The following is a 25,740-nucleotide window of genomic DNA, read 5'->3' as shown; positions in this document are numbered from 1 at the left end:
CTTTATATTACTTGATTTGTTCATAATTTAAAAGGTTGAAATTACAAGAACGTGGCTTTAGAATGTCCAAGACATGAACTCAGTATTTACATACTATGTGTGTGATGCTGGGAAATCCTTTAGCATGATGGATCCTTTTGTCACTAAAAAATAGGATAGGCCAGCACGGTGACTCACACCTGCAATCCCAGCACTTTGGGATGCAGAGGAGGGAGAATTACGAGGTCAAGAGAGTGAGACCATCCTGAACAATATGGTGAAACCCTATCTGTACTAAAAATACAAAATCAGCTGGGAGTGGGGTCACGCACCTGTGGTCCCATCTACCCGGGAGGCTGAGGCAGGGGAATCGCTTGAACCCAGGAGGCAGAGGTTGCAGTGAGCCGAGACTGCACCGCTGCACTCCAGCCTGGCAATAGAGCGAGACTCCATCTCAAAAAAAAAAAAAAAAAAAAAAAAAAAAGAAAAGAAAGAAAGAAAGAAAAAGGATAATGACATCTACTTTCTAGAGTTGTGTTAATTATATCTTTATGATAACATAATGTGTGTGAAGCACACTACCAATATATGATTATATATGTAGGTTATTTATTATTTTTTGAAACAAGGTCTCGCTCTGTTGCCCCGGCTGGAGTTCAGTGACGCGATCTCGGGTCACTGCAACCTCTGACTACCAGATTCAAGGGATTCTCCCACTTCAGCATCCTCAGTAATTGGGACTACAGGCTAGCGCCACCATGCCCAGCAAATTTCTGTATTTTTTGGTAGAGAGGTGGTTTCACCACGTTGGCCAGGCTGATCTCTAACTCCTGATCTCATGTCATTCACCCACCTTGGCCTCCCAAAATGCTGGGATTACAGGAGTGAGCCCCCGCACCTGGCCATTTAGATTATTGTCAATGAGTGCCCGTAATACACTGTTTCCTTATACAAGCATTTGTCTTCCTTCTAATATTTACTTATGTAACAAAATTAACCTGTAATTTTAATTAAAATGGTTCTACATCTTGTTTCAGCTCTAACTTTCAAACGCTATAAGGTAACACTAGCTTAAAATAAGTCATATTAAAAAATTCATAACCTTAACTGTATTTTTAAAGCTTAGCATTTTCAATTGCTTTCCACTTTTTATATCTTTTTTAAGATTCTCTGGGTTATATGTGCTTTCTAAAACAGTGCACACATAGCTGTCAGAACTAAACTATGCAAAGGAAAGGTCAGACTTCAACAGATAATTCCTGTTGCTGTGGAAACAAAGTCGGTTTAGGAAAAAGCTGCAAGTTCTAAATAATCACAGATTCAAAAACTTCATGGTCTTCCTTTGACAGGTGTAGTAATGTAAGTATTACCTTAAAAAGGGCCAATTCATAGGTCAGTCCTATCTAAGAATTTTGAATATTGGTACTAATTTATCTGTCTTTAAGAGGCACCTACACATCCTATTTGGGGTCACATTCTTCCAGATAAAAAGCCGCAAATAAAATGAATCAGATATTGTCACTGAGACAAATTACTTGCTTATTACACATTCTTTTTCATCAATTATCATAAACTTCAGTAAACTTCATTGCTTCTGCTTCATGGAAGAGTGAGCAAGATACTGAATGGCTTTAGCCTTATACCTTTTGGATATTTCTTTGTTTTGTTGGGAGAATTTACGTTATATATGCTAGTCCTTTATGCATTTGAAACAAGGGCATAGGAAAATAGGATTTACACTGATGCCATGTAGAGCCAAGAGGGGCCCCTTGAAAGAGATCAATAATGAATTAGAAAATATTTGGGGTTATACTTTTTTTTGGAGATCCATGCACTTCATAAAAAAAAAAGTGATTATTAGCAACCAAGGTTGAATTGTATTTGGACCACTTTCCACATGAACTGCATAAGATCTGGAATCAATTATTTATGTCTCAATTTGCCTATTTACATAGTGTATTTTTTAATTAGACCTACACTGATAATAAACATCTTGGAAAAAGTTGTGGGTAGAAATTCTAGTTACTTGATTACTACTTTTTCCCTCTCACTTTTTGAATTTTTTTCCTTATTTCTCATCTTATTTTCTTTCTTTCCTCCTTAAATTTGTCCAACTATTTTAATAATTCCACATCAATAAATACAATTAATGGGTGAAGTTCATGAGAATATCATTTAAAAATTCAGACATTTTCAAGTACATATAATTTTGCTTTAATGGCATCACAAGTAATTTTATTTGATCTTTTTTCCCCAAACACCCATGAAAATACTTTTGAACTAAACTTAAAGCAAAGAACTTCAAAAACAAAAAATTTGTATCAATCATTTCTAAAAGACTAGGAGGAACATGTACTAAAAATAGTTGAGTTTGAAGCACGAATGAGAATCATAATTAGTTGTTCTACTACTGGAAAGTAGTTTAGAACAAACTACAATGTAGGTGACAATGTAGGTGATTGATGGTCGCATAAGAGATGTAACCTGTTATAACAATTACTCCTCTCTGATAACTGCACATTGTCAACCCTCCAGCAGAACAGATACTAAAGTTGAAATTCACAAAACCAAGGCATGGGTTAAGATTTGTAATAGTGTAGCAGTATTCTAAATGATGAGCACTTTAACTAAGGGAGAAAATGTGGATTAAAAAATGTATGAGAGATGTTAGGGTAGAATTCTGTGACTCAATTCTCTTACTTACATGACCAAACACCAATTTATCCTTTTAGATGAACCTCAAAGTGAACACTTACCGAATTTGAAAAAAAGTCTACTCTTTTTCATGCTTCCAGACACTATTCAAATTGCCAATATCCATATCTTATCAGAAGGTAGAGTTCTCAGAATGTAGAATACAGACTTTAAGCCTACCAAATTCAACTATATAGCCCTAATGTTTGCTGTTGTACCTGTCAAAAAGTCATCATTCAATACATATTTGCCAAATTCAACTGTACCTCTGTTACCTTCTCAATTGTTTTTTGTTTTTCTTTTTTTTTTTTTTATCAGCTTCAATATTTTTTCCTTTTAAGTCCAGTATTTGGAGTATGCAAACAAAATCTATAAAGATGAAAGGAATTGAGGTTAGTCACGGTCTGACTTTACAATGGTCTTTCAAATAGATAGGATTCAGTATTAGAAAAGTGCATACCTCTCCTTTATACTTATAAGAGTCACAATAAAATAGGGTTAAGCTGTAAATAATAGCTTCAGACATTGAGGATGTGTCTTTGAAAAAGACTGTTGAGCCATATTTTGAGGGGTTTTCTTTAAAAATAAGTTAATTCTCATCTATGGGCACTATAGATAATCTTTATTCATTGTTATATACTATTTTAATACTATGCAATAACTAAGATATTAGGTTCAGCAGTAAAGTTTGTAAAGTAGTCTATAATAATGAATCTGTCTTGGCATCTATAATAAGTATTGGAGACATATTCAGTCTTAATGAAACATAAAATTTAGATTTACTAGTCAATTACAGAATCCATAGAAATTATTTATGTTAATATTATAAGCAAAAACATCTGTGTTTCTTTTGCTATTTTAAGCATAAAATACAAAATCAAACAAATTTGATCTTTATAAAATAATTATGTTATGTCAATAGTATTCCAACTTGTTCTAGAAATTCCAAGTTAGTGAGATATACGGACGCATTCCATCATATTCCTATACCTATAAATTGGGCTACCTCTTTGTTATTTCATTTACAGAGAGAGCATATAATCAATTTAGGACCATCTATCAAACATTTTATCATTGCACTGTAGTTCAAGGTGATCATACACAGGAGCAACAATTTCTGTGATTCTCTGCCAGGATATCACACACACAATATAAATGGAGAGACCCAAACAGGAGACTTTTTCAGTAACTCCTTAGTAGGTATAGAGAACCTCATACCAGCATCCTAAAGTGAAATTGTTAATTACTAGGGGATAGGATGAAAGAAAGAAAAAGATAAACTGGGAAATATTCACATGAGAAGAAAATAGTATTTGGAACATTAAAAAAATTACCCAATTTTCTATTTTTATTTTTTTAGGAAGAAATACATTGGTACTAAAAACCTAACAATTAAATATATATGCATATTTATAAAATATATATTTTTATATATAATTTTATTTATATTTATATATTTTTATATATAAATAAAATATATTTATAAAATATATATATATTTATAAACATATATATGTGTGTGTTTGTGTGTGTGTATGTGCACCAGGTGAAAATATCTCTTCTACCCCTGTATATTCTGTATGCAGAGCTCCATGTCCCATCTCCTCAACGTCTAATCACTTTTGTATTTATTAATTTATTATGTAGGGAGAAACAAATATAACTCTCCAGAGAGAGAGAGTGCAAAAATAGGTTGGTGCAAAACTAATGTGTTTTTTGCTATTCAAAATAAGGGCCATTAAAAGATATATATATATATATATATATATATGAGAGAGATATATATATATGGAGAGGGAGAGAGAGAGAGAATTATATTTGACAAAAGTAACCTCTTTTATAGATAAAGTAACAAACTACTCACATGATTCCACACCTTACTTTTTTATTAAAGATATCGTTTGGGACACGTTTTACATATCAGCTTCAATATATAAGGACCATGAAGTCATCACCCCAGTCCATCTACATAAAAATACACCTAGACTCAGACCTTACTATTACAATTGGAAAGGGATAATAGATATAAATATAAAATGAAATACTGTAACACTTCTACAAGAAAACATGGAAGAAGATCTATGTGGTAGATCTTTTGGTAATGAGTGTTTAGATAGAACACCAGGGCATGATCCTTGCAAGAAAAACGTTGACAACTTGGACTTTACTGAAATTAAAAACCTCTGTTCTCTGAAAGACATTGTGGAGAGAACAAAAAGACATGCCATAGACTTCAAGAAAATATATTTAAGCACATACCTTATCACATATACCCCCATTATATAAAAATCTCTTAAAATCAACAATAAGAAAAAAAGACACGAATACACAAATGATGTGAACAGACACCTCACCAAACAAGATATACGAATGGCAGATAAGTATATGAAAAGATACTCACCACCACTGATAGTAAAGAATTGCAAATGAAAACAAGATGATACCACTATAAACCATTAGAATGATGAATTTATAAAACCTGATAAGACCAATTGCTGGGAGGATGCAAAGCATTAGGAGCTCTCCTTCACTACAAGTGCAAACAGAAATGGGTGCAACTACTTTAAAACATTTTCTTACAAAGCTAAACATAGTCTTACCACGCAATTCAACACTCACTGTCTTAGTATTTACCCAATATATTTAAAAACTTATGTCCATACAACAGCTGAAAACAAACGTTTATAACAGCTTTATTGATCATCACTGACTTTGGAATCAACCAAATATTCTTCAATGAAAGAAAAGCTAAATTTTGGTACATCTGAACATTGGCATATTATTTATTAATGAAAATAAGTAAGCTATGAAGGCACAAGAAAACAGGGAGATAATCTAAATGCATATTGTTATGTGAAAGAAGTCATTCTGAACAGGCTATATACTGCAGGTTTCCAATAATATAACATAATGAGATTGTCAAAATCAGAGAGATGATAAAAAGATGAGCCGTTGCCAGGGCATCAGAGGACTACAAGAGGATTGAATATTGACGTACAGGAGATTGTTTAGGAAAGTGGAACTATTCTGCATGATATAATGGTAGACTCATGACACTAGGCATATGTCAAAGCACATAGAACTATAAGACAGGAAGAATTAATTTAATATATGTAAATTTAAAGAAATTATTTCATATGTCTGGTATTCCAGGATGGAATTCAGAATGTGATAAAATAATTTAACTGTGTAATAAATTTATGAAAGTACCTCACTGAAGGGAATGAGGAAAAGGCATAGTACTAAGTCACTTTGAATTAAGTAGGTAGGAAAACTAAAGGTAAAAGAAACTACATAATTACTGTACTCTGTGGGCTAAGCACTCTGATACTGCTCTACATGTAAACTGGGATTGAACAATTAAGCAAATGGATAAAAGATGGAATAAGCCAAGTCTCTATTGAAGGAAGAAGTTACAGATAAGCAAGGGAGGAGGCTATAATAATAAATGTGGTAATAGATTACAGTTGAAGATGCCATATCAATTCACAATTATCTTAATATAGACACAGGTGGTTTCATAAAAATATTTATAGGTATCTGTATGGACACAGGTTAGCATACACACATATATTCTCCTGATCTGTCAACTGAGAGGTCCTAGAAGCCATGGCACAGCAATAGAAATGAGCACAACGAGCACACCTAGTACTGAAATCTTGGTTTCTAATGCTATTTTCTGATCAACGAAACCAAGGGAATATAGGTGAATCTTGAAATATCTTTACTGCCAGATAGTAACAGTGTTTAAAAACAAGGAGATAAAAGAAATAACCCACAACAAATGGTGGCGTTCATATCAAAGAGATATAGAATTTAACAGAAAGATCTCTCAACAATATGGAAGGCTAAGACAATTTGAGCAGGGTATTAAAAAATTAGTCCTGGGTCAGGCATGGGGACTCGCGCCTGTAATCACAGAACTTTGGGAGTCCGAGGCAGGCAGATCACGAGGTCAAGAGATCGAGACCATGCTGGCCAATATGGTGAAACCCCATCTCTACTAAAAGTACAAAAATTGGCTGGGTGCAGTGTTAAATGCCTGTAGTCCCAGCTACTTGGGAGGCTGAAGCAGGGGAATCACTTGAACCCAGGAAGCAGATGTTGCAGCGAGCAGAGATCACGCCACTGCACTCCAACCTGGTGACAGGGAGAGACTCCATCTCAAAAAAAAAAAAAAAAAAAAAAAAAAGCCTGAATTACAATCTGCAGCATAAAGTAAGTACTGAATAAATACATAAAATGGCAAGAATATGAAAATCTGTGTGCAGAAGAAATCCAAATAATTTATATAAATTATTATTTCTCAATGACATGGAGCATAACTCCCCACTCTTTAATTGTGGCAGTTCATTATGAATTCTTTCCAAAGAGTACAGTGTGGAAAGGGAGAAAAGGGTAACTTTACAGTAAGATTAAGCTGGAAATCACAACCTTAGTCATGTGACCAAGGTCAATATTATTAAGTCAGGTTGGCAGTATGTGCCTTTGATATGATAAGATGAAAATGGCACTTTTGCTCTGTGGTCTTGCAACTCACAATGCACAACCTCAATCTAATTATGAAAAGAAGCATCATTAAAACCACATTTTAGAGATAATTTACAAAATACCTGACCAGTACACCTCAAAACCATGTAAGACATCAAAAGTGAGGAAATTCTAAAAAACCTCTCACAGCCAAGAGGAGCCTAAGGAGACATGGACACTAAATGTAATATCATGTTCTGGAATGGATCCTGGAACATTAGGTAAATAAAGGGCCATTAGGAAAAACTAAGAAAGTCTGAATGAAGTATGGAATTCATTAGCTAACAATGTATTAAAATTGGTGCGCTCATTGTAACAAACATACCATGCTAACAGTAGACATTAATAATAAAGAAAACTGTGTGGGGTAAGTAAGAAATATCTGTACTACCTTGGCAAGAAGGGACAGCTGGTGTGGGGAATAAGAGCCTGAGCTGGGTCAGGAAGGCTTCCCTCTTGGTGTGGCGTGGCCTGGTGTTGGGTGCTACACACGGTGAGGTGACAGAAAAGGGAGGGATGATTATTTTTAAAAAGTAAATAATTAAGGTGATGAGAGGTAGTTTCTCCCTGTCAAAAAGGAAGTTACACATATGGAAAGGAACAAAACTCAAATGAACCTTGAAGAGCCTCTCTGTCCTTCAATCTGTCTATGCAGCTCTCTGTATATGTGCTTGCGTGTGTAAACATACATGTATTCCCTAGCTCTGCCTACTGTGAGGACCTCAGAGTATGCACACACCTGGCACCTAGATACTGGATCCTTGGGGAAGTGGTTGATTCTAGGTCAGGGGCAGGGATATTATAATAAAAGGCTAGAATGCATTGTTGTGTCAGAAATAAAGGAGGCTCTCAAAGAAAGTTGGAAACACGAGAAAAAGACACAGAAGTCAGCTTGAACAGGGTCCCACTAGGAAATTACGACAATTTGAGCATCAAAATATGTAATAACAGTAATGAATTATAACCAATTGGATAAAATAGGAATCCACGAGACCATACTAATATAAAAATTTTCATGAACATATCGAAAGTTGCATAAGAAACAGTGTAAGTAAATAGTTTGAAAGTACCTCCCAACAAAATATTTATTAATTTAAAAGGGAAAAAAAGAGGAAACTGTTAGACACCGACTTGTTCAAGTGATCAAGCTAAATATAATCAGAAATGAAACAAATTGGCTGCTCTGTCTATGGAGTAGCCATTCTTTATTCCTTTACTTTCACAATAAATTTGCTTTCACTTTAAAAAAACTAATGAAACAAATAAAAATTGTTCTTTATCTGATAGATGCAATGAGAACATAACATCTTTTCTGTGTTATTTCTGCCAAGGTATATAACCTGAATCTAACAATAAGGAAACATGAGGTAAGCTTTCCAAACTAAAGAAGGCTGAATACCTGACAACTAAAACAACCTGAATGCTAATATGTAATTTTTAACTGGATTATTTTGGTATAAAAGACATTTGCAAACAATTGGCAAAAATTTAATAGCCTCTGAGGATTAGAAGTCAGTAACTGAAAAATGCTACATTTCTGATTGGGGTGGGTGTTTTATGATCACATTGAAAGATATCCTTTTTATAGAAATACACAGTAGAGAATTTGGGAGTGATGATCCATCAGAGTGACCACTTATTCTCAAAACAATTATTTGTACTGTACACTCAAAGACATGGTTCAATCTCACAAACACAACATTGTTTTAAGAACCACGAAAGAGCCCACAAAGCCAAAGCAAGACTAAGCAAAAAGGACAAATCTGGAGGCATCATATTACCTGATTTCAAACTATACTGTAAGTCCATAGTCACCAAAACAGCATGGCACTGGTATAGAAATAGGCACATAACAGAATAGAGAACCCAGAAATAAATCCAAATACTTACAGCAAACTGATCATCGACAAAGCAAACAAAAACATAAGTTGGGGAAAGGCACTCTATTCATCAAATGGTGCTGGATAATTGGCAAGCCACATGTAGGAGAATGAAACTGGATCCTCATCTCTCACCTTATACAAAAATCAACTCAAGATGGATCAAGGACTTAAATCTAAGACCTGAAACTATAAAAATTCTAGAAGATAACATCAGGAAAACCCTTCTAGACATTGTCTTAGGTAGGATTTCATGACCAAGAACCCAAAAGCAAATGCAATAAAAACGAAGATAAATAGTTGGGACTTAATTAAACTGAAGAGCTTTCGCATGGCAAAAGGAGCAATCAGCAGAGTAAACAGACAACCCACAGAATGAGAGAAAATCTTCACAATTTATACATCTGACAAAGGACTAATATCCAAAATATACAATGAACTCAAACAAATTAGCAAGAAGAAAATGAACAATCCCATCCAAAAGTGGGCTAAGGACATGAATAGACAATTCTCAAAAGAAGATATACAAATGACCAACAAACGTATGAATAAATGTTCAACATCACTAATTACCAGGGAAATGCAAATCAAAACCATGATGTGATACCATCTTACTCCTGTAAGAATGGCCATAAACAAAAAGTCAAAAAAAAATTAGATGTTGGCATGGATGCAGTGAACAGAGAACACTTCTATACTGCTGGTGGGAATATAAACTAATACAATCACTATGGAAAACGGTGTGGAGATTCCTTAAATAACTAAAAGTAGAACTCCCGTTTGATCCAGCAACCTCACTACTGGGTATTTACCCAAAGGAAAAGAAGTCATTATGCGAAAAAGAATCTTGCACATGCATGTTTAGAGAAGCACAATTTGTAATTGCAAAAACATGGAACTAACCCAAATGTCCATCAATCAATGAGTGGATAAAGAAACTATGGTTTATATATGTGTGATAGAATACTACTCAGCTATAAAAAGGAATGATTTAATGACATTTGCAGCCACCTGGATGAGGCTGCAGACTATTATTATAAATGAAGTAACTCAAGAATGGAAAACCAAGCATTGTATGATTTCACTTACAAGTGGGTGCTAAGCTATGAGGATGCAAAGGCATAAGAATGACACAATGGACTTTGGGGACCTAGAGGGAAAGGGTGGGAAAGGGGTGAGGGATAAAAGACTACAAATTGTGAGCAGTGTGTACTGCTCAGGTGATGGGTGCACCAAAATCTCACAAATCACCACTAAAGAACTTACTCATGTAGTCAAACACCACCTGTTCCCCAGTAAGGATATGGGAGGAATTATGGAAATAAATTTTTAATGAATAAAAAATACATAAGAAGCAGCAAGGATATGAATAAGAAGCAAATAAAAACAATACATTTAGTAGAATTTCATTTTCTAAAGTTTAAAAACAGGTAACACTAAGCCACATTTTCTAGAAAACATACATGATGAAAAAAACAAAAAAACAAAAAAAGCAAAGAGGGTGCCATAGAAGTCAAAATAAGTGTTACACTTAGAAGAAATGGAAGGGATCACAACATTTTTTGAATTGGATTATTGTTACCTGGGTATATACTTTAAGTTATTTAGTGATTTGTACTTATTATATTTATGTATATTTTAAATGAGAATACTATAAGAAATCATGATACAATTAGTTTATACTCTTGAAGTCTAACCTCAGAGTGGAAACTACCTTACTAACTGCCATATTTTATCTAATCTATGACACTATCATTTTTCTGTGTCACCAGTATTTTATACCAGAAGAAAAGAAAAAATACCTACCAGTTATACTTATAAGACTCATCCTAACATCAAGGATATTAACATGTGAAAAAATGTAGGTCTTTCTCTTAACCACAGCTATATAATACTGTCTCAATAGAGTGTATTTTATCTCAGCTTCTTATTCAAAATGGGTTGAATGCTTTTGCAAAATTAACTCAAATACTGTGAACTAAAGATCCTTACTCTAACAAATATATTCCAATTTACATTTTTATTTGCCATCCCAATTCATTTAACAAAGTAAAATGCTCAGATCATTTTTAAATAGAAAGTAAATACAACACTCCTCCTAAGACAGACCTTGAGGAAAAGTCTTTCTGATGACACTTAGATAGTTACACATTCTAATAAAACAAGTCCTTGTTATATATAAAATATCAAAGTATATATAAATACATAATTTATATATAATTATGTATATAAATTATATATAGTATGTATGGCAATTATATATATTATACTTATAATGTATAAACATATAACGTATATAATTATATACGTTAATTTACATTAAAAAGTCAAATTATTTCATGTCACTTTTCTACATTTAAAATCTATTTCCCCTGCTTCCTTCTATCTTTCCCTCACTGAAGTTGTTTTCTCAAATATGCAAATACGGCATCCCTTTGGGACAGTTTAAAATCAAAATTAATTATACTAATTATCTTATTTGGGTTGACCTAATTAAATTCAGTTAGTTGGTCTTGTTAATTCTAAACATTATCCCCTGGGAAATTTTACCTTTTGAGTTAAAGTTGTAGAAAATTTAAGTACCCACTTACCCTAACATACTTAGAAAGCATAGCACATGTAGGTATTCCAATGTTGTGTGTATAGTCATCTAGCAATTGATGATACTTCTAGCCATTGATTTTGTTAAAATGTAGATTTCTGGTGGAAATTTACTGAGGTAAATGTTAAGGTTTTAATTAGTAATTATATTCTTCCATTTAAAACAAAGTCACAAAAATATAAAATCATGATATTCAATGTGACTAATTAATAAACTGTTTTATATCGTTATTAATTTTTAATTATCTCTGGAATGTTGTTTTGTGTACTACTGACTCATTCTTAACTCTTGTGATACTTCCATTCCCTAATACCCTTCCTCTTTTTACTCTCACTGTTCCATTTTATGGAGCATCATTGCCTCAGTATAACAAAATTAATTTTTTATTTCCAAACATTCTTCTCTGGTTTCACTTTTCTTCTCTCATTAATGCTCTCCCAGGTGCACTTCACTCACTGTATAAATGGCTTTAATTTCTATGTATGGGCTGGAAAGTGCTTAAATCTTCCTTTTTCAGTCTTGAACTTTACCTTGCAATTCATACATATATCCAAAAATCTGCTCAACATATCAACATTGGTTATCCACAGTCATCAAAAACAAAACAAAACAACACCACCACCAAAAACATTCAAACACTGTACTCATCATCTGTACCTATTCTCATTTTTCAGATCCTAATTATTTCTCACCTGCACTATTTCAGTAAACTTCTTGTGTCTCTTGTTAGCCTCCTATCCTCCATCACCTCCAAGTTCATTATGTCGTCTAATAGCTTCGAGTAAGGATCTGGTTTGCTTAATTTGAAAGAGTAAACTTGCTTGTGTCACTTTCTGCCCCTTTGCTCAAGATCAAGAAAATTGATCTTTTTCACCTACAAATAAAGTCTAAGTGACTCAGCAAGAGTCTGTAAGTGCAGTTTCCCATTTGGTGCCCATCTCCTATCAGGGCTTCATTTTGAAATGTATACTTTAAATGATAGCAAGGCTTTTGTATTTCCTGGCACAGAAATTTAAGTTTTGAACATCTATGAGTGTGTTGTTTATTGCTGTCTGTGCCTGATGTGCTATTCTTAACTTTTTAATGGTTTTTATATGCAGTTAATATGTTGTTATTTGCTAACAATAAGGCAAAAAGTGATTTAAACAATACAGGTATGTAGAGAGTTAAAACAAAATTATCCTAAGCCTGTCTCCTACCCTACTGCTCCAGTCAGTAATCACTGGTTTAAAAAAAATGATACATATCTTCCAGACTTTATGTAACTACCTATCCATCTACCTGTCTATCTTAAAATTTGGATTTTCGCTCACTCTGTGTCAGATATAGATATATCCTGATGTGTGTATATATATGCACATACATAGATATATCCTGATGTGTGTGTATATATATGCATACATGTATATACATACACATAAAAGATCAATATGTATATATGTATATATACACATACATGTTTATATATGAACTTTTTTCTTTTTATAGTTATAGGGTAAGGCACACAGTATAATTTGATCATTCTGCTGTTGGCAGATATTTGGTGGTTTTTCTTTAGGTTTATTATTGTTATTATTATTTTCTTTTGGTTTAATGTTATTATTATTATTTTCTTTTGGTTTATTATTATTTTTAGTGCAATGAATGGTCTTGTATTTCCACTGGCCAAACTGGATTTTTTATTCCAGTTTTTAAAAAAGAATCCAGTCTGATAAATATGCCTCTCATAAATATCTACTGATTATATGATATATGTAGAGAAAGACAGCATTGTCTATTAAAAACTCTTTAAATATTATTTTGCAAATGACTATCTCATATTAGGAATAAACTATGACAGTAATTACTTAAGAGATTTGATAAACAATTGCATGCATTATTTTGCTACATGTATATTTTAAATTATTTTTAAAAGTTTCTGGCTAGGCATGGTGGCTCATACCTCTAATTCTAGCACTTTGGGAGGCTGAGGCCAGTGAATTGCTTGAGCTCAGGAGTTTGTGACGAGCCCAGGCAACATGGGAAGACCCAGTCTCTCATTTAAAAAAAAAAGTTTCGAGTTTAGTCTAATTTTGTAAAATAATTCGAATTAAACAGGAAGTGTGATCATTGTTTAATGCCATTTTGGCCAGGTTATTTATCAGAATACATAATAAATAAATGTTATGAGAGCTCTATTATAAATGAAATATATTTGAGAACCATTAGATGTTGAATGCAATAAGAAGAAAAAGAAAACTACATTTTTGTGTGAATGGAAAGAAATCCTCTTCCTTACTGGTTTTATTAGTTCTATTGGTCTATGTTAAAATGTTACAGGATTCTTTCAGTGCTGCTTCATCAGCCAGAAATCTCTGCAGCCAGTAGCACCTCTGCCTGGGCTTTGTTCAGCTCTGGGCTCGCCACTGGGCTCACTCCATTCACTTGGCCTGGCAGGGTGCACTCAGCTTGTGCTGCCAGCCTGGATTTGACACCCACCATGGCTCTGTGTTCAGTCTGCAGCTGGGCTAGGTATGCTGTGATCTGCTTCAGCCTCAGGTGCAGGTGTCTGGATGAGGGGAATATGGTGGTGCTCAAAAACTCAGAGATGCCAGCAACTGCAGAGACCCAAGGGGTGCTATGGCTCTCACCCAGTGAGTCCTGATATCTGACCCCCAAAGGACTGTTACAGTTATTTTTTCCCACTACCCACAGTGCAGCAAACGGAGGTGCATGTTACAGCTTACATTTAATCTTGCTGCCCACAGTGCGACAAATGAAGGGGTGGCATGTGGTACCCAGAAGCTTTTTCTCCCCATTGTTGGTGAGTGGGAGGGAGGATTACAGTGTTACAGCACCTTCATACTTGCCATTTGGTGGGCTCTGGGTTTTTGTCCCACAATCAAGAAGAATTAGGTTATGCAGACACTGGAGAGTGAATAAGGTGAAGAAGAATTTTGCTGAGTGATAGAAAAGCTTTTGACAGTGAGAGGGGACCCAATGTGAGCAACCCACTGTGTGAGAGGGAGCCCAAAAGTGGGTAACCTAAAATGTGTCTGAGGCCAGGGCTTTTATGGGCTCAGAATGGGGGATTTTGTGTTGATTGGTCCATGGGTAGGCCAGGAAAAAGCACCATTTGACTGGCTAATAGGCATTGAAGAAGTTCTCACTGCAATCGTGGACTCTACCCAGAACTGGCAGCTATGTTTTCAGGCTTTAAATTGTCTTTGGTTTTAAAGTCAGGTTTCACCGGGGACCAACCCCTGTCTGCCTAGGAATTTGTCTGTCTCCTGCCACTATCAAATAGCCGTAAGTTTTAGAATACGTTTGTTATGTTCCATATTTACAACCCAGGCTTAATAAACTATATTTAAGCTAGATTCTTTATTTTCACACCCATTAGTTTTGTCTTTTTTTACTTCTCAAGCAAATAGAGCTGTGAATTTAACTCATTACATGAAAGGTTTATTCACTTTGACGCTCTTTTTAAAACATCAATAATAATTGTATATTCTTACTAATGATAATAATAACATTTAAAACAAAAGTATACATTTTACCAGTTTTGTTTCCAAAATAAAATATGAGAGTAAATATCTGAAAAAAATATTCAAAGAAGGTTGGGTGCGATGGCTCACAGCTGTAATTCCAGAACTTTGGGAGGCCAAGGTGGGCGGATCACTTGAGGTCAGGAGTTTGAGATCAGCCTGACCAACGTGGTGAAACCTTGTCTCTACTAAAAACACAAAAATTAGCTGGGCATGGTGGTGTGTGCCTGTAATCCTAGCTGCTCAGGAGGCTGAGGGCGGGAGAATCTCTTGAACCTAAGAGGCAGAGGTTGCAGTGAGCCAAGATTGTACCACTGCACTCCAGCCTGGACAACACAGCCAGACTCTGTCTCAAAAAAAAAAAAAAAAAAACACCCAAAGAACAAAATAATTTAACATGAAAAATCACAAATTTTCAAATAAATCAAACCCTCCTAAGTTTACTAGAGATTTTGGTCAAGGATACAAAATTTCAGTTAGTTGTGAGGAATAATTTCTAAGAGATCTATTATACAACATGGTGACTACAGATAACAATGTATTGTATTCTTGAAACATGCTAAGAGAGTGGACATAAAGTGTTCTCACCATAAAAATACTCCTGTGAGGTAATGTATATGCTAATTACCTAAATATAATCATTCTGCAATTTATATATACTTCAAAACATCATGTTGTACATGGTGAAGACATACAGTTTTTTATGTCAATTTGAAAAATAAAAGAAAATGAAAGTAGAATATGTAGTTTTGCCTGGAGTGAAGACAGGGCTTGGGTCGATTGAAGGCATTTTGCCTAGACACAGAGAAAATCACTTGTTCTTAAAGACCATAAGCTCCACAAAAGAAAAATCTAAACTAAACTAAAAATGAATAAACTTAGACTACACAAAACAACTTTTTAGTCTCATAAGGATGTGAAGATGTTTCAGCTTGTCCATATTAGCTCTTGATAACTGTGGAACTGATGGTTTGCATTTTGCTTTAGTGATATCTGAGAGCTGTTCCTTTGAAACTACTGATGTAGCAATACTTCACCTATGGAAACAGAAGAGTATGAGAAGCATCCGCCAATAATCAAGATTAGGCTTTCTGGTTCATGCTACTGAAAAAGATCAAATAGATTTTGTTCATTTTAGACTTTAAATTTCACAGAATGTAAAGAAACACGCCACATAATTTCTACGTGGCTTTTTCAAGGATTTTTTCAGAAACAAAATATTGTATTAACAACTGAAATAAACACTTAAAAGTATTTTATGAATTATGTCAATAACAATCATAATATTTTCATAAAAATGGTAACAGACATGATGTGACTATGGAAACATAGACCACTTATGATTCAATTATTTTTTGTTTTCTCTGAAATCCTGACTGGTAATCATTAACTTCCCATTGCATATGTCTTTTCCATAAAAAAAATTCTTCTGCTAGCCCAATGTAAGAGTCCCAAGTTTAAAATGCTTTATTGATATCATCTTATACAATATTTAGAAATATATTTTTAAAATCATCCTGATATCCGCTTTTAGATAGATGGAGTACTTCACAGGATAACAATTCTGCTGAGAACCACATGAAAAGTCAAATTATTTACTGTATATACAGATAGAGATCCACAGAAATCACTACAAGAAGTAAAATTTTAGAGTCTTTCAGAGTTAATCTGAATCTCTTCTGCTCTTTCTGGGTAAACTCCTGTACCTTGCCTAGAGGCTTGAATTCTGGGATTGACCTAGGAAGAAAAGTGCTACAGAGGGCCCGAGATGACACAATGGAGCTTTACATAGTTACAGGGGGCTGGATGGGGAAAACAAACAAGTGAACAAATAAAACCTTCTGTGCTACCTACTACTGCCTAGAAGAGACATCTGTTAAAGATAAGGTCAAAAAATGTTGAAAATGAGGGAATGAAAGATATACTGGTAAAATTGAGGCTAAGACAATAAATGTGCGGGTGGGTAGCTTTATTAATACTGAAAAAAAAATGTGCTTCATGTAAAGAAGAATTGCTGTAAATTATTAATTTTATTTATTTATTTATTTATTTATTTATTTATTTATTTATTTATTTTTGAGACACAGTCTCACTCTATCACCTAGGCTGGAGTGAAGTGGCGCGATCTCGGCTCACTGCAACCTCTGCCTCCCGGATTCAAGCAATTCTCCTGTCTCAGCCATTGGAATAGCTAGGATTACAGGCGCACACCACCACGGCGGGCTAATTTTTGTATTTTTAGTAGAGACGGGGTTTTACCATGTTGGTCAGGCTGGTCTCTTAACTCCTGACCTCAGGTTATCTGTCCGCCTTGGCCTCCCAAAGAGCTAGGATTACAGGTGTGAGCCACCGCGCCTGGCGAAAAAATTTTATATCAATGATAAATGTGTTAATAGAAAAAGACAATATGCCAATCTAAATCTGCTTGCATTAAATAAAGAAGCTTCAAAATACTTAAAACAAAAATCGTCAGAATTAGAAGGGATAGGCAATTAATAATAAAAGTGGAAGGCATAAACAAACGTCTCTAAATACCTGTTACAATTAGTAGACAAGAACTAATCTTCTATCCTATAGATTAGAAGATCTAACAAACATAATTAACAAATTCCCTAAGTAAAATACTGTCTCGAGCAACCTCAGAACTTACCTTAATATCAAATGCTAACGGATAATTTACCAAAAGTGGCCAGATGTTGAGACATGCAGAAACCCCAAAAATCTTTAAAACATTGAAGTTATTTAGATTATGTTCTCTTACCAGAGTGGAATTAAGTTAAAAGTCAATAACAAAATAACAAAAATATATCCTATCTATCAAAAAGTTATGCAACATGCTTACTCATAGGCAAAAGAAAATATCACAACAAAAATTCAAAAAGTAACGTTGGTTAAAAATATACTTAGATAAAAGAAATAAGTTATTATGTTGAGTAGTCCAGTAGGGCAACTACAGTTAACAAAAATTTACAGTATATTTTTAAAATAGCTATGAGGAAAGGTTTGGAATGTTCCCAACACAAAGAAATTATAAATGTTTGAGATCACATTACCCAGTTACCCTAATGTGATTTTTACACATTGTATGCTTGTATCAAAATATAACATGTACCCCATAAATATATACAACTGTTATGTATCAATTAAAAATCACTTTTGTTTTAAAGAAGACAAGATATATCGAACTTGTGTAATGCAGCTAACATATGGTTCAGAACAAGTTTGTAGCTTTAAATGTATAAATTAGAAAAAATATATATAATTTTCTAACTCAAGAAGCTAGAGAAAGAATAGCAAATTAAAATGTATGGGATGTAAAGGAAAAAAGCTAAGAATATAAATTATTTTGAAAATGCACAATGAAAAAAAATTAAAAGTCAGGCTTTGGCTCTTTAAAAGAATAATAAAACAGATTAAATTTCTAGAACTGCTAATCAAGATATAAACTGATGCCAAAATCTGACAAGGATGTAACAAGAAGGATTAAATTACAGTAATCCTCACGAATATAGACACAGAAACCCTAAGCAAGAGTAGAAAATTGAATCCAGTGATATATGACAACACAATTATTTAAGCAGTAATCTCAAGGAGCTAGAGAAATAACAGAAAATAAAATTTAAAAGAATTGTAGAAGAATAGAAATACCATTCAAATGTAATTTTAATTCAGCAATTCAGGGAAGGATTTAATTTCTAAAATCAGCCAACATTATTCACAACATTAAGAGAAAAAAATATTCAAATGTCTCAATACATGTAATAAAAAGCATTTGGCAAAATTCCACGAATATTTACTAAAGGGAAAAAAAGAACAAAAACAAAACTAAACAAAAACTCTCAGAAAATGAGATGAATCTGAGCAATAACCTGACCAATAGTGTCTCCAAATTACCTCCAGCAATCATGTGTAATAGAAAAAAAATACATCACTAGTTATTGAGACCTATTATACTTCTATAGTAATTAAAACAGTGTTCTATTGATTCAACGATACAAAATAAAATAAGAGACTTGAGAGTCTAGAAGCTTACCCCCACAATATGGTCACATGATTTGTGACAAATTGCTACTATTCAGTGAGCAAATAATAGGATATATATGTAATTGTAACCCACTATTTATATTTGTATACATATTAATTTATAAAATATACATATATGTGTATTAATATGTTTTAGAACAGTTATACATTCACCACAAAATTGAGTAGAAAGTACAGAGTTCCCATATACTTTCTGCCCCTTATACATGCACACCCTCTCCTACTGTCAACATCCCATGTCACAGTGGACACTTGTTACAATTGGTGAATCTTCATTGGCACATTGTTAAAGTTCACACTTGGTGTTGTACATTCTATGTGTTTAGACAAATTCATAATGATATATATGTACCATTATAGCATCCCACAGGGTAATTTCACCACCCTAAAATCCTCTGTGCTTGATCTATTCCTCCCTCGCTCTCCCCAACCCCTTGCAACCACTGATCTTTTTACTCTTCAAGGTTTTGCCTTTACCTGAATGTCATATAGTTGCAGTCATGCATTATATATCCTGAGGAAGATGTGAAAAAGAAGCAACTTTGCTGGTAAAAATAAAAAATGCTGCAGCGACTTTACTGATAAAAATAAAAAATGCTGCAGCAACTTTGCTGGTAAAAATTTAAAATGCTACAGCAACTTTGGAAGACAGTTTGGCAGTTCTTACAAAACTAAACTTATTCTTACTTTATGATCCATCAATTGTGCTCCTTGGTATTTATGGAAAATATTTGAAATCTTATTTCCCCACAGAACCTTGCACAAGAATGTGTATAGCAGCTTCATTCATAATTGCCAAAACTTGGCAGCAACCAAGATGTCCTCCAGTAGGTGAATGAACAAACAGACTGCAGTACAACTAGACAATGAAATATTATTCAGCACTAATAGAAAGTGAGCTATCATGTCCTGAAAAGATTTGGAGAAATCTTAAATGCATATTAGTAAGTGAAAGAACCTAAATGGGAAAAAAATTGTCTTTTAAACAAATGGTGTTGAGTAGGCAAAGAGTTTGTAAACAGGACCAAAAAAGTGCTAAACATAAAAGAAAATATTGATAAATTGAACTCTATTAAAAATGTAAAACTTCTATTAATCAAAAGACATTAAAAGTGTGAAAGTCAATACATACAATGGGAGAGATATTGGCTACACACGCATCTTAAAAGGAAGAGAAAGAGAGATCCAAATATGTACAGAACTCCAAATATATAAAAAACATCAAAATGAGAAGGACAAAAAATATAAAGAATAGGGAAAGGACAGTGTAATACAAACATACGCCCATCAGAATGGCTGAAATAAATATAAACCAATGACAGTACCAGTCACCTCTTCCTTCAGTTGGGATAAGTCTAAGATATTCTACTCTATCTCCCTACTATATCTCCCAGAATTTCTCAACAGGATGGAAGAAACAGTAATTACTTGATAGTGTGTCTGCTATGGTCTGGATGTTCGTATTCCCTCCAAAATTCACATGTTGAAACCTAATCCCCAATATGATAATATTTGAAGGTAGAACTTTTGGGAAGTGATTAGAACACAGGAGCAAAGCCCTCATCAATCAGATTAGTGCCCTTTATAAAAGGCACAGAGAGTTTCCTTGCTCCTTCCAACATGTGAGAACACAGTGAGAGGGTGCCATCTATGAACCAGGAAGAGAGCCTTCACCAGACACTGAACCTATTATAAGACTTCACAGCCTCCAGAGATATGAGAAATAAATTTCTGTTGTTTTTAAGTCACCCAGATTATGGTATTTTGTTGTTGTTGACTATAAAGATATTTATTAAAGTTTATTTTGAATTTGGAAAAGAAGGAAACATTCTAGATGTTTTAGACTTAATATTAAATAAAATTGTGGTATATCCATTTTGCAGAACACCACGTAGCCACTGTGGAAATGAGACTTAATTAAATGGGCATGATGGCTGTTATTGGGGTGATGAAAATCTTCCAAAGTTGACTTACGGTGATGGTCGTCACACTTAGTAAAGTTACTGAAATCATTTAATTGTATACACAAAGCGGGTGAATTTTATATTATATATATATATTTTTTTACATTTGGAATTTTTTTAACCTTTAAGTTCAGGGGTACAAGTGCAGGTTTGTTACATAGGTAAACTTGTGTCATGGGGGTTTGTTGTACCAATTATTTCATCACCTAGGTATTAAGTTTACTACCCATTAGTTGTTTTTCCTGATCCTCTCCCTCCTCCTACCCTCTGCCTTCTGAAAGGCCCCAGTGTATATTGTTCCCATCTATGTGTTCATGTGTTCTCATCATTTAGCTTCCACTTATAAGTGAGAACATGCTGTTTCTGGTTTTCTGTTTCTGTGTTAGTTTGTTAAGGATAATGGCCTCCAGTGCCATACATGTCCCTGCAAAGGACATGATGTCATTCTTTGTCATGGCTGCACAGTATTCTGTGGTGTTTATGTACCACATTTTCTTTATCCAGTCTATCACTGATGGGCATTTGGGTTGATTCCATGTCTTTGTTATTGTGGATAGTGCTACAATGAACATATGTGTGCATGTGTCTTTACAATAGAGTGATTTATATTTCTTTGGGTAGATACCCAGTAATGGGATTGTTGGGTTGAATGGTGTTTCTGTCTTTAGGTCTTTGAGGAATCACCACACTGTCTTCCACAATGGCTGAACTAATTTACACTCCCATACACCCTTCCAAGACTGAACCAGAAATAAATTGAATCCCTGAACAGACCAATAACAAGTTCTGAAATTGAGGCTGTAATTCACAGATGCCATCAAGCTGAATCCTCCCTTGGCCATTTTGTATGCCCACCAACCAAAAAAAGTTCAGGACCAGATGAATTCGCAGCTGAATTCTACCAGATGTACAAAGAAGGGCTGATACCAGTCCTACTGAAAATATTCCAAAACTGAAAAAGAAAGACTTCTCCCTAACTTATTCTATAAGGCCAGCATTATCCTTATAAGCAAAACCTGGCAGTTATATAACAAAAAATGATAATTCAGGCCAATATCCTTAATGAACATCAATGCAAAAGTCCTCTGCAAAATACTGGCAAACTGAATCCCAGCAGCACAAGAAAAAGCTTATCCATCATGATCACGTAGGCATCATCCCTGGGATGCAAATATGCAAATCAATAAATGTGATTCGTCACGTAACAGAACCAAAGACAAAAAGACACATGATTATCTCAATAGACGCAGAGAAGGCTTTCGATAAAAATCAAAATCCATGCTAAAATCCACTAATAAACTGGGTATTGAAAGAACATACCTCAAAACAATAAGAGCCATCTGAGTCTGTTCTGACTCGCAGCAGCCGTCCCCTTCTGCACGGTCATGCCAAGCCAGCGCCTGGGCCTGGAACCTGGTCGCAGTCTCTCAGCTTCGCCCACCGCCTCCTGAACATGGAACCCTACAAAGTGAACAAGCTTCGGGCCTTTGTGAAAATGTGTAAGCAGGATCCGAGCGTTCTGCACACTGACGAAATGTGCTTCCTGAGGGAGTGGGTGGAGAGTATGGGAGGTAAAGTACCACCTGCTACTCAGAAAGCTAAATCAGAAGAAAATACCAAAGAAGAAAAACCTGATGGTAAGAAAGTGGAGGAAGACTTAAAGGCAGACAAAACATCAATTGAGTAAAGTGATCTAGAAATTGATAATGAAGGTGTGATTGAACCAGACACTGATGCCCCTCAAGAAATGGGAGATGAAAATGCAGAGATAACAGAGGATATGATGGATCAGGCAAATGATAAGAAAGTGGCTGCTATTGAAGCCCTAAATGATGGTGAACTGCAGAAAGCCACTGACTAATTCACTGATGCCATCAAGCTGAATCCTCCCTTGGCCATTTTGTATGCCAAGAGGGCCAGTGTTTTGTCAAATTACAGAAGCCAAATGCTGCCATCCGAGACTGTGACAGAGCCATTGAAATAAATCCTGATTCAGCTCAGCCTTGCCTTCCAGGATGTGGCTCAGAACGCAGCAAATATGTCAAAATACTAGAGCAACCCAAAGGTTATGAATCTTATCAGTAAATTGTCAGCCAAATTTGGAGGTCAAGCATAATGCCCTTCTGATAAATAAAGCCCTTGCTGAAGGAAAAGCAACCTAGATCACCTTATGGATGTCGCAATAATACAAACCAGTGTACCTCTGACCTTCTCATGAAGAGAGCCGGGGTGCTTTGAAGATAATCCCTACCCCTCTCCTTGAAATGCAGCTGAAGCATTTTACAGTGGTTTACCATTAGGGTATTCATTCAGATAATGTTTTCCTACTAGGAATTACAAACTTCAAACACCTGTTAAACCTTAAAAATATTTAAAATAAATTTAAAGCATCTGTTAATTTTTATATTCTTCTTTACTAATCATTTTGGATTTTTTCTTTGAATTACTGGGCAGGGAAGACACGTATGTATGAAATATTATTGCTCTAATTTGAGTGAAATAAAAGTGTTTTAGTACAAGGCAAACATAACACATTTGAGGATAAAGTTTTTGTTGGATATGTGGTTCCTGAAGTATCTTGATTTGTCTTTTTAAATGCTTTATCTTTTTCTTTAAAGATTTATATCAATAAAACTAGTTGGGACCACCACCATTTCAGTAGGACCTGGGTAGGAACTGGAGGTACTTGGCAGGGCAGCAGCAATCTTGCTGTGTTTTAGATAACATGCATCATTGGGCAGGTTGCCCTTAAATCTTACACGGTGGTGAAGGGATGATTTTTTTGTAATCCTGCAGTAGAGTTGGAGTACTTAGTTCTGTTCTTGTCCAGTATATCTAATAAATGTCTCATATTATTTCCACATAGGGGAAATAAAGGATTATTTTGCTTTGTATATTTCATTGCTTAAAATTATCTTTCCTAGTCAAAAAAATTAAAATGCCCAACTCTGTGTCTGCTTTCTGCTTGTTAAATATTTCTCCCTTACTTTTCTTGTGCTAAAGACAGGCTTTCTCAACCAGCATCATCACTGCTATCATCATTAATAGCATAATTTTAGAAGCATATTTAATGCTGAGTTTAATTCAATATGTAATATATATGGTAAATGTATTGTAATACCCACAATAACTGTATTTTCTTACTTGGCCATGAGAATGCTTTTTTAAGTGTTAGATTTCCACTCTGGCAAAATCTTGTCATATCGAAAGACGTTGGAAAGAGGGATTCCGTTTGGTGTTTGGTCTTCTACTTAGAAAATACCTAGTGCAGTTAGAGTTTATCTTGTAGTATTCATGTTTGTATTCTGAAGATAATAAGATTTGAGTTAAATTGATCTATACAGAGGGGAACCAATTTTTTGATCCAGTGTGAATTATAAATGAGATAATTCAGTTATTCATTGTGGCGTTGTTGAGACTGTAAAAGACTCATTGTCTTTGTATTCAGCTCAGCCTTAAACAGTGTAACTATACCCCCACCTCTGTTTGATTTCTTTCCCTCCAATGATAAAGAAAATGACAAATTAAAAAAAAAAAAACCATCTCTGACAAACCCTCAGCAAACATCAACACTGAATGGGCAAAAGCTGGAAGCATTCCTCTTGAATACTTGCACAAGACAAGGATGCCCTCTCTCGCCACTCCTATTCAACACAGTATTGGAAGTTCTGGTCAGGGCAATCAGGCAAGTGAAAGAAATAAAGGGCATTCAAATAGGAAGAGAGGAAGTCAAAGTATCCCTGTTTGTAGATGACATGATTCTATATCTAGAAAACCCCATCTCAACTCAGCCGCAAAACTTTTTGTTTGTTTGTTTGTTTTGTTGTTGTTTTGGTTTTTTTGTTTTGTTTTGTGAGACAGAGTCTCGCTCTGTCACCCAGGCTGGAGTGCAATGGCTCAATCTGTGCTCACTGCAACCTCCACCTCTCGGGCTCAAGCAATTCTCCTGTCTCAGTCTCCCAAGTAGCTGGGATTACAGGCACCCACCACCACGCCTGGCTAATTTTTGTAGTTTCAGTACAGATGGAGTTTCACCATGTGAGTCAGGGTGGTTTCAAACTGACCTCAAATGATCTGCCCCCCCGCCATCCCCCGGCTTCCCAAAGTGCTGGGATTACAAGTGTGAGCCACTGTGCCTGGCCAGCCCCAAAGCTTCTTAAGCTTATAAACAACTTCAGGAAAGTCTCAAGATACAAAATTAATTTGCAAAAATCACTAGCATTCCAACCAACAATAGTCAAGACCAACACATACCAACAATAGTCAAGTTGAGTGCCAAATCATGAACGAATTCTCATTTACAATTGCCACAAAAAGAATAAAATACCTAAGAATATAGTTAACTAGGCAGTGAAAGATCTCTTTCATGAACTACAAAACATTGCTCAAAGAAATCAGAGATGACACAAATGGAAAAACATTCCATGCTCATAGACAAGAAAAATCAACATAGTTAAAACAGGCATACTGCCCAAAGCAATTTATAGATTCAATGCTATTCCCATTGAACTATCATTGAC

General features: G+C 34.8%; 1 pseudogene; it reads left to right on the top strand.

Annotated features, from left to right (window-relative positions):
* Positions 1-22,673: 22,673 nt before the first annotated feature.
* Positions 22,674-23,305, top strand: LOC126932315 (hsc70-interacting protein-like; annotated as a pseudogene).
* Positions 23,306-25,740: the final 2,435 nt, after the last annotated feature.

This window comes from Macaca thibetana, chromosome 12 (assembly GCF_024542745.1).
Source record: "Macaca thibetana thibetana isolate TM-01 chromosome 12, ASM2454274v1, whole genome shotgun sequence".
In the NCBI taxonomy this organism is placed as follows: domain Eukaryota; kingdom Metazoa; phylum Chordata; class Mammalia; order Primates; family Cercopithecidae; genus Macaca; species Macaca thibetana.
Note: the sequence above shows the minus strand (reverse complement) of the source record. Positions and strands in the feature narration are given on the sequence as shown.